Genomic DNA, 16,977 nt, shown 5'->3' with positions numbered 1-16,977 from the left:
AGAGCAAAGCCAGGGAATCCCAATATCCGGAAACGATTGGAACAGAAGCTTGGGAAATACAGGGGATATACACCTGGAGACAAACAGCTAAATGGACAACAGGAGAAAGGATAAAGGAAGGCTGAGACAATATATAAACACAAACGGTAACAAGGGAAGTGAAAATAGCAGGGAAATCAAACACAGCTTAATACGACCAAGACAATAACAAAAAGAAGTAACGAAAAGAGCAAGTAAAGTAACTTAATGCAGGGAAGACAGAAACACCAAAAGACAAAAGAAAGGAGAGATGAGACAGAATTCAGAGGAATTTAACTTAACTATTAAAGAACTAAGGGGTTCACGATAACTTAGGATATAAATCAAAACACTGTATAAGCATAAAATCTAAGAAGAAACTCAACCAAAACACATTTATTAAGAGCACAAAAAGGCAAACCTTTCTGTGACACTAAAGATAAATACAGACAAATAAAATATATACAGGCAAATAAACTATGGGAAAGGAAACAAGATGCAGACTCAAAAGCTAAGACTTAAAAGGTTCAAGGTTACAACTATCAATGTGAATAGCTAAGCACATAAGGAAAATACCAAAAAGATGACCAAAATATCAAAACTCAGAGTACAAAAACACAAAATTTCAAGAATAACAAGGAACAAACTCAAATATGAATCATGCTCAAGATAAAAAGGAACCATGAACTTGTGAAACTTGCAAAAGCCTTGGGTCCAAGACCCTGGGACCATGATATTAGAAGCTCCAGGCAGGAACGACAGGATGCAATGCGGTAAATATTTCTCGCTTTCTTTTCCTCCCGCTCCCTCACTGTAAAACTACTGTGGTATTCTCACATGTTGTAGTGCCACATCTCCAGAGAACTCACTGTAAAGAGAGATAAAAAAGCACAAACAAACATCCAACATGCCTTTTTTCCCCTTCAGCAGGCTGAGTGCATTAGTGACCTTTTAAAGTGCAGCCTCCCTAGCGCTTTGCACACACCCCAAAGAAGAACAAACTACTAATAGGGCTAAAGAGCTGACACACTTTAAACAAAGATCAAACAATTTCTTGGCTATGAGGCAGCTCTTGCTACATTAATGCTATTCAATTATGTAGCCAAGACAAACAAACATCTTTGTACAGAAACAGCAGCCAAATGAGTGAAAGTTTGTGCTGGGTGAGGACTACAAGCACGCAAAAATAAAATGCTGTGTTACTATTTAGTGCTGCCTTGACTTATTGTTCAACCATTTGGATGACGCTGTGGTTCTATTTCATTAGGTAAAACAATATCCGTGCTAAGCTGCTTCGCATTTATTTCTTGTACAAATGGGAATCAGACGACTAGGATTGTGAAGAAACAATAACTATGGAGGAGGAAAGACACCAGGATACTGTAAATACAACTATATAATCTACTGTTTGGTTCAAGGAAAAGAAAGGCTGGAGAGCACATTCGAAACGGGCTTCTTGCAGAAATGGAAGTATTTGTTTTCTTCATCTACAAAATGACCTTATTGGGTAGTATCGTGGGAGGCAGTAAGCTCACACCATATGACTCTAATTGCAGTGAGTGTGTTTGTGCGTGTATGGATGCTTATGTGCGCGGAGCGCAGTCGTGTTTGCGTGAGCGGACATCAGACGGAGCTACAGGGCCTACGGCAGGAAACCGCGGCGAGGTGGATAAGCTCAGAATTGCACAGGGCATATGTCAAAGAGGAGATATTACCCCCCACATTACTCCCACTCAAACAGGATAGGCCATTACATGTTGTATTTCAGACAGTAGCATGCAGATAAGACAAATATTGACTAGTGAGAGACGTATTCGCTGGAAAATTAAGATATTGTGAATAATACATGAAACCTTAACAACATGTCTGAGGGAGACAGTGAAACCACAAAATGGTAATTCTGCCAAACCTTTAATAAAATATAAAAGCCACCAGATTCTTGGATAACTTTGAGCAGGCTGCTTGTAGTGAGTAATAACTTCCCAATTTAGCTCAGTTTGCTCTCTCCTGCTGCTTCTTGCAGACTGATGGATGTGTGGCACGCTAGTCATGCTGCCTTGTGTCACCTGTGCTGCACTTGCACCGGGCAGGGAAACAGGGGAAGAGCCATGGGAGGTCTGGAGGAGGCCAGAGTGGGGGTGAAATAGACATCTGTGATTAACACATACAGACACGTGTCAGTGTGGAGGATTTGCGGGGAGGCGCGCTGGGAAACACTCACACACAACCTGCTCCTGACGGCAAAAGTTTGACTAAATAAAGACACAGATGAAAGGATGAGAAATTCTTGGGAGGCCACAATGAGCCCACCGATAGACTCGCAAAGGATTAAATTACACGAGCAGAATATAATTAATATGTTGAGTGAAAAATGCATTTCACGTGGAGTGCAAGAGAAATTAGTATGTGCTGTATGCATATATAGAGCCACATGTGTGCATTTAACACCTGCCTTTGGAAGCGCAACGAATTGTTTTTAGTGTTATTTAGAAACATGAAAGGACCTCTGGAGATGTGCCAGTTTTAGGAGGATTGGAGGTTCGGAGCAACAATTTAATCATCCTTTCCCAGCGCCATATGTTCAGATAGCACCTTCGTCCCCCTAACAATAATCGTTACCATCACAGTTACTGTACACTGAGGTACCGGTACATTAGAGCATTAGCCTTGACTGCCATTCCTATGAATAATATTAACATTATTCTAGCAGACATATTCCTGGACAGTAAAGACAAGTACAACAACAAATGTTCAGAATGACATCTGGTAAACTGAATACATTAAACTTCTGATTGGCTGGGAATTAGATTAGCTTTCAAACAAACAGAGGAGGTAATGAGCCCCTGCAAGGTGAAGGAGACCGCAGGGGAGGACAGAGGGGCAACAGAGGTTTGAGAGAGAATAAAGCCAAACCAACGCCAATACCCCAAACTATTAAATGGCTTCCAACTGCTGATCCTGATGTAAACTTGAATCGTTAAGAGGACACTTTGAGTAGTTGTTATCTCTGAGGAGTTACACAAACAGAAATACACACCACGCACACACACACACACACTTGAGGGATTGGTTCCACCGAGAGATTCAGTGAGCCATCTGCCAAATTAGGCCATGAGCCACAAGCCCGCGACTTCACTGTTCTATTCAATTTTCAATTATTGGGCTAGAGGCCTAAGCACGAGGTCTGTAGACTCATTTTTGAGCACTTCCACACATTAATAGAAAAACACTTTTCCACTCATGTACGCAATATGGGATGAGATGAATCATTGAAACAAGGCTGTGTTATTCACAATGTTTTCATAATGGATAACTTACATGGCACCACAGCTTGTTTAGATTTCTTTCTTTTTTTATTTATTCCACCGTGGGCATGAAATGCACCGAAATTCTTCAGTGAGACATCAGGTCTTGAATGAAATAAAGGCATCGTGGCATTCATTTACGTACATGCATACACATGAGTATATATGCATGTAGTATTCTGTATTCTGCAAACGGACACATAAAGACACCAACTGAGGCTCCTGAGGCAGTGGAGCTGCTGTACCCAGTGCCAGCTCCACCCCTTCCAAAATGTCAGAGGTGTTTATAGCAGGGAGGGTGTGAGGTGATAAACGCATCCGACTGAAAATGTCAGAGTGTCACCTGTTGCCATGACAGCCGGCAAAGTTTGGCAAGAAGTAGAGTGCGTCTGCCAAAGGCCAGATTATTTGCTTCAACTAATTGAGCCTGGGGTTTGTAGGACGACTGTATACAAGTGTGATAAAAATATGTAGGAAAATCTGAATCTGTCTGTATAAATATAAAACAAAGAAAATAACCCCGCTACATATCCAAATTACACTCTACCAGTGACAGTGATCATTCAGATGCCAAAGCTTTTACGAAATCAAAATACAGTTGTTGTATTTTTTGTTTGCTTGCTTTTTTAGAAAGAGTGCTCGCTAAGAACTGAAGGGGAGTACCTAGGTAAAAGGTGTTTAAGAAAACAGCTCATGTTTATCAGTTTTTAAGGTAAAACCTTGAACTGCAGATTGGATCGTCCAAAGTAAAACTAGGCTGTCTCTGGAGAGACTGCAAACAAAATGAAAAGTTAAAACTTGTTTTCCAGGAGTGCCAGTTGTACAATGTACATTGCAGAACCTTTGCAGTAAGCAGAAGCAAGGATTTAAAAAATAACCCAAAAACTAACATTATTTTAGCTGTTTGAATGGTGATGTTGCTGTTTTGAATCCAGACATACAGCATTCAGTTTCAATATAATTGAATTTTATTTAAATAGCGCAAAACCACAACAACAGTTGTTTCGGGGTAACTTATAAGTCCCAACAATAATAAAAAAGAACCCTAACGATTAGACAAACCCCCTTTGAGCAAGCACTTGGTGACAGCAGAAAGGAAAAACTCCCTTTCAACAGAAAGAAATTAGAAACCTTTGGCAGAACCAGGCTCAGGAAAGGGCACCCATCTACCACAACAAGTTAGGGGTTATGTGAAGGAAACAGAACAAAAGAAACACAGTGGAAGTGAGCCAAAGATTAATATGAAATGCTGAATAAATGTAGAATGGTGCACAAACAGATAGGTATTCATTTTATTCTTTAAGCTTCAATTAATTTCAATACAGTGCAATCCAATATAATGTTAATCCAAACTTTCAAAACTAAGACTGAGTATGAACATATTGAAGTTTTACAAGGAGTAATATTAAATACTGTGATAAATTCCATGATTATGAATGAACTTCATCTTCAAAAATCATCAACTCCAACACGGGCCTGTAATGAAGCAAGATAACATTACACATAAACTCTGACACTTGTGTCTCTTTTCCACCAACATGGTACCTTGGAAAGAGCCATCAAACCAGCCATCAAACAGGTTGGGATCATTTCCATGGAAAGAAAATCATCAATTTGATAGCTACATCTGCCAATCATTGATGAATTCATTGTGGTGAAATTCTGCTAACACCAGTGCTTCCAACTTTGGACCTAGCAATTTTGTGGTGTTGTTCTGTTGCCAGCTATTTAGCACTGGCACCAATCTTTTTTTGGTGGAAATAGGCGTAACTGGTTCTTGACTGGGCACCAGCACTGGCACTGTGTCAGTTGAAATAACAGAGGCATTTATTTTCTGCCAAAATACAAAGGTCTAAATTCTCCATGAAACAAAAAAGGCAAGCACAACTCTGCACTCCATTTGATGACGTCTTTTAGTTGTAGTCATTTTTGTTATTAAATGCTTGTTTCATATAACTTGTTCCTAATAAGTGCATACATGCACATGATTTTAGAACACACCGTCCTTTGAGTGAAAACTGTTTTCTATTTTTGTGCATTAAATAAAAATCTGGCATAATCTTCTGTAAATAAAAACAAATTGCAAATTATAATATTTTCTAAAGTATCTATGTATACAACCAGTAGTCTTTGCTATTGTTCACTTGATAAATAGTATTACTTTGAAGTGACAATTGCCAGCCATTGTTTTCCTGGTGCACCCCGATTGTGTGAAGCAGCTGCCGATTGTGTTCCTGGAGGCGGCTATGGAGCTCACTGTTGACTAATTATTATGGAAATGTGATAAATTACTATACTTGACTAAAACCTAGTGGATGCCAGCGGTTAGAGGTTTGTGCTAAGTTTACAGCAGCTTAAAATATTAACAACATATTAACATATTAAGATGAGGTTTGAAGAGAAGAAGACAGAACAGAAAATGTGTGCCTTTGCAAATAAGTGATAAAGATATATGAATTTGACTGAAAGCTGAAAGAAGTCGTATCTTAATTAATGATCATACTGTCATAGTTTCCTTTGTAATATGTCTAACAAGGCCTTATTGTATCGTCAGCTCCAGCAATGTACATGTATCCAATATTGGTTCAAAGTAAAGAGTGTATGTAGTCATTTAAAAAAGCTCATTGACCAGACTGCAGAGAGTAAGACTCCACAAACATATTTTATAATAAAGTGCTGTGACAAACTATTATTATTTTCTTTGTTGTTGTTTTTTTTTACATATTTGTCATACTTAAATGTTTCAGATCATCAAACAAATCAAAAGGTAACATAACTAAATATAAAAAGCAGTTTTTGTATGAAGATTTAATTTATTAAGGTGAAAAAAAGTCATCCAAACCTGACTGGCCTTTTTTGAAGAAGTAATTGGTGGACTTGTAGTCAAGACTGCCTAAACCAAGACCAAGACAATACCAAGACCAATACCAAGACCAAGACCAAGACAGACCGAGTCAAGACCAAGACAAGACCAAGACTGAGACCGAGACAAAAAAGTCTTTAAACTGCAGCCAGATGCTGCTTCGTTTACGGGTGTCAGGCATATTTATGTGTTTTTGCGATGCACTCGCACAGCCCTCCTCACCGCTGTCTACTGTCTCACTCACTTACGGAGAGGACAGACGCATGCTCCACTTGACTGTCGCATTTCTCACCCTCTCTGTTTTTCACATAATGATATTATCCTATATCCTCGCATGTGATTGGCCACAATATGGAGGGATTGGAGCATAGCAGAGCCACTGTGTGAGAGCTGAGCAGCGAAAGCAAATGAAGTGAGGAGCCGGCTCTCGCTCAATGGGATTCGACTCTTCTGATTCACTACAAAGCACTCTCTAAGCACGGTTCTTAGAGCTGATGCTTTTGCACATGACACATTATCGAACGTTATGTTGTGTGTCATGGATACTGTTGACTCCAAATCTCCCGACCACTATGTCGATCTGAGACAGCAAGACCGAGACACTGGAGGGTTTTTGATAGCCAGTTTAAGGCCATGTTAAAGCATCTTAACCTGATTTGAGTCTGGAATTTGACAACATCACATTTATTTATTATTTAATTAATTAATTAATTTATTTATGTATTTAGCCATTCAGAGGTGGATTTGCTGTTTCAGATCATTGTCTAGTTGCATAAGCAAAGTAAGCTTATGCTTCAGGGCACATAAACTGCCAGACATTCTCTTACAGTACTTTCTGGAAAGTTGTCCAGGTCCTGAAGCAGGAAAGCAGCGGCAGACCATCATACTACCACCGCCATGCTCAACTGCTGGTATGATGTTCTTTTTATGAAATGCTTTGTTAATTTTACACCATATGTAACGGGACTCAAACTTACTAAATGGTTCAACTGTGCTCTTGTCAGTCTTCACAATAGTTTTCCAAAAGTCATTCCAGAAGGGATCATCAAGATGTTCTTTGGAAAATTTAAGACAAGTCTTGATCAGAAATGGTTTTCACTTTGGAACACATTTAGTCTGTTTCTTATTGTTGAATCAGGAACACTGACCTCAGCTGAGACAAGTGAGGCTTGTAGTTCTTTGGATGTTTTCCTGGTTTCTTTTGCGACCTCCTGGAATGGTGCACCACTGTTGCTGTTAGGATGCCTGGGTCATTGACCCAGAGTTTTGAGTTTATTATATTATTTATCATTTCTAGTTTTTTGGTTTCCTTGTCGGAGTTGTGTCTTCTGGTTTCTGTTCTGTTCCATAATTGTCTGTGTCTGTAGTTCAGTCTGTGTTATGTTTCCTGTTTTACTTTGGAGGTGCATGTCTTATGTTAATGTATCTGGTTTTGCTTCCTCTGTTTCGTTAGGCCTGATTTGCCCCAGCTGTGTTTCCCTCCTGTTGCCCATTCCCCGATTGCTCCCTCTATGTATTTAAGCCCTGTGTTTCAGTTTGTTGGTGTTGTATGCTGTGTGTGCTGCCTGCCTGCGTTTATCGTTTTTCTATTTTGGAAGTTTTTTTTAACTTTGAAATCAGCATTAAAGCTGTTTTTTGAGTTCACGTCTGTTTCCGGAGTCTGCACTTTCGGTCCTTTTCCTGCCTGCATACAGCCCTTCACATAACAGTTTCAACTTTTCCACGGTTGTGGATAATGACTCTCGCTGTGGTTCTCTGGAGTCTCAAAGCCTTAAAAATGCAGCTGTATCCCTTTGCAGACTGAAAGTTGGCTGTTTCTCATCTAGTTCTTTAGATGCTACAAAACATGGTGTTTTTGAGATCTTTTAACCTACGTCACTTTTCCAGACAGATTCTATTTAAGTGATTTATTCCATTCAACATCCCTGACAGAAATCAGGCCTGTGTGTGGCCAGTGAAATTGAACTCAGTTTTCAAAAGAAGTTTGTAATTATAGTTAATTCACAGTTACACTTTCTTATAGGGCCAGATAGTTCCCTTAATAAATGTGACGATCATTTAAAAAATCTATTTTGTATTCACTTGGGTTATGTTTGTTTTTAAGTGTGACACTATATGCCAAAAATAAAAAATAAAAAAATCAGGAAGGGGCACATATTTTTTCACAGCACCATACATTGATGCCTTTTGGAGTTGCTTTTTAAATTAGTGATGAGCATTGTAAGCAACCCGCTTCTACAAAAGAATTTACAAGTTCCCGTTATCTCAGGCTAACGTTAGGTGTTGTTTAGTTTGAAATGTAATCTAGTAATCGGTTGTGAATGCAACCAATTAAGGAGCAAGAACTAACAACACTCAATGTGAATGCTTTGCTTATTGTGGCTTTAATAACAACTGAGCCCCGTGATCTATGAGACACATTTACACATCTACACCATATGGATTCTTGAGAAATACTTCTTAAATATTTTCATTTGTGTGTGCTTGAGCAGCAGATTTATCCCAGTGGGAGTGTGGGCGTTATGGTCTTTTGTAAACTGACACACTGATAAAAGACCAGATCTACCAGTGCATGGTGCCATGCAAAATAAGAAGTCTGGAAATGGAATTCATGACTGCTTTTATTTGTTTAGTTTAATTTACTGAGACAATACACGTAAGCACTAATACAGCAATCAAATGAATTTACATAGAACTTGTTCTTAGTGATTATTTGACTTGACTGAATAAATTATGTCATTATTATTATTATTATTACTTTTAGAGGGTAAACAGCCACCATTTGTGGTCCTAAGAGGAAATTAAATTTATAATAATTGGCATCTTTCACAGGAGTATATTGTGAAGACTTTGCTTTACACATAAAAATAATGCTTAAATGAAGTTAAGTCATAATTAAACCTCAGATCTCCAGTATATTTGCTCTGTAATTAATCACAGGTAAGTTCTGAGCAAGTATGGATTTTAAAGAGCTTTAAAAGAGGCTGCTATGATTTTAACAAATATGTGCAATAACAAATGCAAACAGTCTGAAATCCAAGATTGAGGAACTTAAGAAGTAATGGAGCAGTTATTTGCCTGCTGCTGTTTTAAAGAACATCTTTGAACGAACACATGTAAACGATCGTTTGCTTCCCTTTAATCTAAACATTTGAAAGCCTTGCAAAGAACAAATATAGAGCAATTTAGCAGTAGCAATCAAAAGTTACCTCATCATCAGTTACACTCACTGATTATGTAAGGGATGAAGTCTTCTTCATAATCTGGACTGCTTTCTTTTTTATTATTGATTAGAATGGATGATAATGCATCTTCTGCACTAATGATAAGTACAGAAGGGAACCAGTGTGCCAGCAGTTTTATTTCAGCTGTATATTGCAACCAAGTCAAGAGTATACCCGCCCATCAGCTCTTAAACTCTTGAATTCATTTATTTTTTCAGGTCAAAATTGAGTCAAAGAAATGCACCTGTGATGTTGAATGAACCACCTAATTAAGCTTTTGTTTTGCAAAAACTATTTTTGTTGTGATCTTAAATCTTTAATTTTATTTCATTCCTACTGTAGTGACTTGAAGTCCCTCTGCAAAAAAAAAGCATGTCTTTTATCCCTTTTATCCCTCTTGTTGTTTACCCATTATTTGATATGAATTGACTCAGACCAAATGGAATCAATTATGTGGATTTGCTTGCTTTGTTTACTTTATTCACGGAGAACAGACATGTGCTCGGAGCTTCAACGCTTAGTGTAAAGACTGAGCCAGTTTAAATCCAGAGGTTAAGAAATTTCTCACACACCGAAATAAGCAAACAGCCTGATGAGTGATATTGTGACGCCTCACAGTAAGTCTGCCCTGGTGTGCATCTTACACACTCTGACAACACACCAGCTTGTGCAGCACAGTCAAAACAATCACCTTCTGATCCGCAAAAGGTCAAGTGTTGACTTTGACAAAGGCCAAACCGCTTTTCCCTTTCTTTCAATCCGTCTCTTTCCTGCCTTCCTCATTTCATCTGGTTTTGGAACGTTACATTTATTATTCATTGGCCTGTTGCTTCAGAATGAGAGCACTGCAACTAAGCCAATTCCTGCTAGTCCGCTGTCAGGATTCTTTTTATTGTTCATAATTTTCTCAACATATTGTATAGTGACATGTATGAAAATCTATGCTATTGAGCACCTTACTGAGTAAATAACTAACTGTGCAGCATAGTGTTTGGGCTTCTCCAGCACACAGAATCTGGTGGCGAGACAAGACGAAAACACGTGTTGGCGTCAAAGCCTCAAGGGGATAAATGTCCAGTGTACCTGAAGCTCTCACACTGCCTGGCTTTTACCAGTCTGTGCTTCTGTCCAGGCCACCGGATTCATCCAGGATAAAATCTGTTCTCTCTGTGTCTCTCTCCTGGGCTGTTTCTCTATGGCGCCACAGGGGAACAGTAAGACCAAGAGTAAGCCTCGGAGAGCAAATTATGTACATTTAAATGAACCGTTTCCTTGAGTCTGCTCAGCTCAGCGCTGAGAAAGAGTTCAGATGGAACAGAGCTGGAAGAGCAGGTTCAGAGGATGTGTGTCTAAGTGTGTCTATGTGTGTGTGTGTGTTTGAGACAGAGAGACTGTGTCAGTGAAACACACGGTGCAGCCCAGAGTAGGAATGTAAAACTTGAGTGGACCCCAGGCCCTCGCTTAGCCTTAATAGCTTTCCTGTCCACCTCCTCCTGCTGCATTAGAGTTACATTTCCACTCTGGGGGGGGATGTTCTCTCTTTTATATATTTATTTATTCTATTTTCTATCCCTGCCGTCTTCATCCACACAGTCACTTCACAGAGGTGGCGCTGCAAGGCTCACTTCAAAAAATGCCTAAACACACCTACAGGGATCAGGGAGAGACAGAAAGAGACGATAAAGTTTCCACAACCATCAGTTCTGCTCACACATTCACACCTCTACACACACACACACACACACCTGTAGCTTTGCTTCACATTCAGACAATGCATCATGGAGCCCCCTTTGTTTGTCAGGCTGTTCCATTATTTACCTCCTCCCCCTCTCCATCCACCTGGGCCTTCCAATGCCATTTATCATCCCCAAGAAACCTTGTGTCCGCTAGAACTTGAAAACCTGATGAATAAGTAAACTAGTTCCTCCACATTGCAACACTTCCTGTCCTCTTCACAGGAACAAAGACAAAGAGTTGAAATGAGGCGTTGCAGAGTCCTGAGCGGACTCTACACAGACCGGATTGTACAGGCTTTTGCTGCGCTTGAAAAAAAAATCCCTGACTTCATAAAGCCTTTCTTTGATTTTCAAAGCCTTCTAACAGTTTTCAGAATTTTTCTACAAGTCATTAAAGTCATTAAGCTACATGATAAGAAGAACTCAGAAATGGTGTTAAAGTGGTCCCTTGTGAGATTACACTGGCACAGCCTTATCCTTTGCTCTTATACCATCAGCCCTGTAGCTAACATGTGCAGTCCAATCATTCTCATTCTTGAGCTCGGGCTTTCTTCAGCATGCATCCACATCGTCCACTATTTGTTCATCCTGCCAGCCAACACTGTCGAAGCATCCTTGTCTACCCCACAAGCTGGAGTCAGCCAAAAAGTGATCTGCCGTTAGTGATTCAATTACTATATCCGGCTGGCCTCCACTCCCTGGGGCTGCTAGTGGGGGGTACAGAGGAAGATGGGAGTGCTGCGTGGAGCAAAATCACCGTCATTTTGCACTGTAACAGTACAGAATTAAAGATTAAGCCAATTAGAAAAACAAGAGGAAGTTGTTATGTCATTTCCAGCTGTTTTCGCTTTTTTTTTCTCCTCCACTTGACACGAATGTGTGTGTAAATCCCTCTGAATGCCTGTGTGTGTTTGAAGTAACTGATATTGTAAAAGCATTCCCATGTGGACTGTAAGCTCCCGACAACTTTTAGGCACGCTAATACCGACAAGGCTTTAAGCCGCAGGCATACCCTGGATGAAATATTTGCTGTGTCTGCCAGGAGACAAATCTATTCTCTGCTTTCTGTAAAATACTGCCTATGCGGCAATATCTTATTTGTAGGCTGAGACCAGAGTCTCACAGGGACCAATTTCCATCCCTGTGCTTTGTGTGTTAATTACAAGGGTCAGAAAGACTGATGGCTTAACAGAGAAGGTTATAAGGTGAGGTTATGAGTGTCCAGCTCTCCCTCATCCTTCCTAATTCCCATACTTTTTCCTTTTTTAATCTCTATTTGAGGCTTTTCTTCTCCAAGGGGTGTTCATGGATGAAAGACGATCTCAGTTGACTAGAAATATCAAATCCATGAGCTGCCATAAACGATAATGGATGACAAGGGGAAATTTCCATATCCTCTGGATCCCAGTGTTTGTGCTCCAGGTAGCACCAGTGGATGTACATGGAGGTCATGTGAAAGCTCTTTCTTCTCTTGTTAAGGGAATTGTCTCTCTCTCTCTCTCTGCTTCATATCATACTCTCTTTCCCTTTTTCTATATGTTGACACGAGTTAAACCCCCTCAAGTCCTGCTTCTTGGGCAAGCTGTGCAGGGATTGCATAAAATGTCATCTTCGCTCAGATGCCTGCTCGGTTAACATCTCATGTGTTAATTGGAAAAAGATATCACATTACAGCTGCACTAAATTTATACATTTTCTTAACCTTGTCATGTCTATATAAGAGGAGGTAAAAAAGAAGAGTCACAGATAAAAACTCGGATTTTTTTCAGACATTTTCACACTCCTGACTTCACAGATGTTAATGCCTCTGCTGTCCAAACACATTTCACAGTTGTCTTCCCCCCCCCCCCAACTTTGAGAAATCAACTGTGTGCCAGCAAACATGCTGCAGTGTTACATACAGTCTATCTCTCTAATTATCTTGTGAGAATTTAAAAGCTGAGATATGCAGATTGCTTCTACAAGGATCTAAATAACAGATAACATTATGTATTTTCACTCACCCATGCAATATAAATGTGACTCAATATTCATCATCTCAAAGAGCACATATTAAACCATTAATGCAACGCACGCCCTCGCCCGCCTTCTGAATAACCTAATTACTCTTCAAATGAGATGTTGGCTGGTCTCTTATATTGTCTCATTTCACAGAAATTGGGAGGAAATCCACCGAGACAAGACAGATAGCACAGCTGTCTTAAGAGGTGCTTAACCAGACTTCACTACCATGACAATCCGAGAGGGATCACCCATTGTCTCTCTCACACGCGCATGCACAAACAACACACAGCATAGATAATGGTGAACATTACAGTTTATGCATAAAAAACACATATGCAGCAGGCACAGATGTGTACCCATGCAACACTTGCTCCAAGTCCTTAAATGCTCAAACTGGGTGAGTGGGTTGGGGTGGGGGTGGGGTTCCCAGACCCCTGAGAAGACTACACACCCTCAGGTGATAATTAGTGTGCAGTTCAGTGACCTTGCTGGGCCACAGCCGGGAGAGGTAGGAACCATGGAAGTTTTAGCCTGAAATTTTCCTCTTGAAATAAAAAAATTTAAAAAAAAAGTTGCAGAAATTTTAGACAGTTTTTGTCTTGACACACAGAAATAAAGCCAAGAGGAGGAATAATAGTAAAGCGCTATATCATAATGATGAAACCTCAAGCTCAACAGCATGCAAGGCAATGGGAGGTTTGTGTTGCGATTGTGTTTTTAAATAACCTTTTGTAATATAAAGTTAATATAAAGGTGAAAAAGAGAGACCCTCTAAAAATGTTATAAGTATTGGTTATAAATATAATATAATGAGCGAATCACTTGTTATTAAAATTAATAACAAGTTTGCCCTCTCATTATGTGGATGCTTAGTGGTAGCTAATATACAAGAATATGATGTGCTACACTATGAATTCATCGAAATTTGTGTTAGGTTAATGAAACCTTCAACAAGTTGATGTCTTAACATATATTTCCACATGTCGAGCTATAAATAAATACAATAAATACACAATCCACTGCGTACTTTATTTGATATTCTCTTCAGTTAGTCAAATACTTGTGTTGTTATATTAACAAATATATTTATTTTTTCATCAGTGAGCCACTGACTTTGATTCTACACAGATGTGGGATGGTCAAATATGAGGAAATCACTTCCGATCACCAGAAGCATTTGCTGTGACTGAGCATGTGTGTTACCAACCCAGAGTCCCTCCAGCGTCACCTCCATCCACCTTTCTTCTCCACCACAGAGCTTCAGCTGTTGTGACAGCCCTGCTACCATGAGAGCATCTATTTCAGCACAAGCCTTGATCTTGAGTGATTTCACATTCGACCCTCGGTCTCTAATCAGATGTGCCACACATAAACCCCCAGATGGATCAGCTGCAGGAGCTTGACTAGGTGCAGTCCTGGGCCTCTAATGTGCAAGCTTGAAATAAACCACATAGGTCCTCCGACCATACCGACTTGACAACATGTAGTCCATCTGCTGCCAACTTTCTGACATACAGAGACCGAAACTCACTGAATGACTTATGAAAACGACAGATTCAATCCTAAATTACCCTCTTCAGCATGCTCCTTTTTGCAGTGAGTCACTATGGTCTTCAACACACACACAAATGATCAAACTCTAGTGTTATTGCAGATGTCCCACCCTCTGTAGGCGGATAATTACAGTGTTAGTGATGGGGAGAGGTGGAGGGTGGGGTATGGGACAGGCTGGGGGAGAGAAGGGGTAGAGGAGAGAGTCGAGCAGCACAATGATTCATCACCAACGTGCTCAACACACATCCCTCCTCGGCAACATGCCCGCTCCAACCCCCCCACCGGCAGTTTGGCGGCGTGCCCAGGAGTGACAAGGTGACACCGGCTCTTTTTTCATGTGCTGCAGCTCCACGCCACTCCAATCAAACTGCGAGCAGCACCTCTGCTTCACAACAACACACCGGCCGCTGACTGGCAGGAAGAGAGGTAAACCAGAACTGCGATCGGACATAAATCATTCAGTGGCTGACAACTGCTGCCAAACGTTGATTGCTTTCTGGTTATCTTCAAACCCCTTGTTTCATTGTCTCCGTTAGTGGCAACATATGTTGGGAGTAAAACAGAAACATCTAAATATAAGTCATTGCGTTTGTGAGTTGACAGGCCCGGTGACACTATTCTGCAAAAACAGTACCCACTGTGTCTCAAATTTGAGACGTGATCAGGATTAGAATGTGTTACAAATTAAACTAATTACCAGTGCTCCCTAACTGCTGCAAAAAAAAATTATAAATTTGCTTTTCTAATTCCACAACCACAAACTAAGTAGAGCTTCACTGAAAAGAGAGTTGGCCTGCTTTCCTATAATTTGAGCTGAAAATGCAGGGGACAGAAGGGTATTCATTAACACTCTACAATATGTGGAAGAGTTGCTGGGACCTACAGTCTATGATTCAAAAAGAAAAGGAACTTATTGTTGACTAAATGTTATTTTTTAATAGCAGGTTAGCAGGTCCGAACAAGGCATTTTATTGTCATCAGGGAGACACTATGGCTCCACGAGGAAGGTAAAACGTCGACAACAACAACAATAAGCACTAATGAATTTTGCGCACAAGGATTTCTAATATGACATTCTCCATGACTCCCTAATGATTCTCTGCAATGTGTCACTGAAACGCAGCTACTGATGACAGCACTGTCACTTTACCATGAATTGTTTCAAGGCTGACCTAGTATTGAACTTAGCTTCTCCATTTGGCCTCTTGACAGCTGTATCTCTTAACCGTGCCCATCACAATAATGGTCAAACAACTGAGACTGCATCTCATAAGAATGACTGTTCATGCTCGGAGACGCTATACATTTTCATAGCCAGACGTGGGAGAATTATGCACTTGAATTAGCAGCACTGCTGTTCAATGTACCGCAGTGCTAACACAGCACTAAAATATGAGACTAATCGTAACAACAGCAGGACTGTAAAGACCTTAAAAAACCAAACCAAAGCTGAACATAAAAGCTCACACAGGAGAGAATGAGACAGGGTTCAATCTTTCAGATTTGGACTTTAAATTGCACTGGTACCATTGTTTAGAAATACTTACCATCCTCTGTTAATATAGCAACAGTTACATGAACAATAATGTATTACTGTTAAAAGACACAAAAAGAGAAATATAAGTGAAAATATTAGCAGGTGAGAATGACATTAGCTGTTTCACTAAGAGCCACTGAATGACAAATGCATAAGGTGAAGTGCCAAAGCCCTCTAGTGGCTGTGGAATTGTAACTTAAGATCCTTTACAGTCCAAAAACATATATTTTAGGTTAATTAGAGATTCTAAGCAGAAGAAACTGGATGAATACATGACATTTTTGTTCCCAACACAGACTCTTGTAACAGTTTTGAAAGACACCGAGAAATTATGTTTGAAAAAGCATCTATGTGTTCTTCAAGAGGGTACGAACAAACAAAACCCTGTTGTTTGCTTGGGGCAAACTCATGCTGGAGAGATCCAGTACAGACAGGATGCTCATTTTCCAAAAAGAACTGCAGGTGAACTTCACTAGGGTGGGGAGGAAAAAAGGTAGGTGATAGCATGGATAAGCTTTCACTGCATCATTAAGCTGTCTTTGTAGAAATCCGCAACAACACCTGTTCAGGATGGCTGCAGAGTGTTCTGAGGATGTAAGCTCATTGTACAAGCAGATAATCTGTGCCCACCTTTGTCTGCAACACTTTTCTCTCTCCAGCGCGTGTGAGGATACATGCTTCATGAATGCTATCATTCATAATGAATGCATTTATTCATTAAGCCTTTGCTAATTAA

The sequence above is a fragment of the Simochromis diagramma genome, unplaced genomic scaffold (genome assembly GCF_900408965.1).
Source record: "Simochromis diagramma unplaced genomic scaffold, fSimDia1.1 OVJJ01000321.1, whole genome shotgun sequence".
Lineage (NCBI taxonomy): Eukaryota > Metazoa > Chordata > Actinopteri > Cichliformes > Cichlidae > Simochromis > Simochromis diagramma.
Note: the sequence above shows the minus strand (reverse complement) of the source record.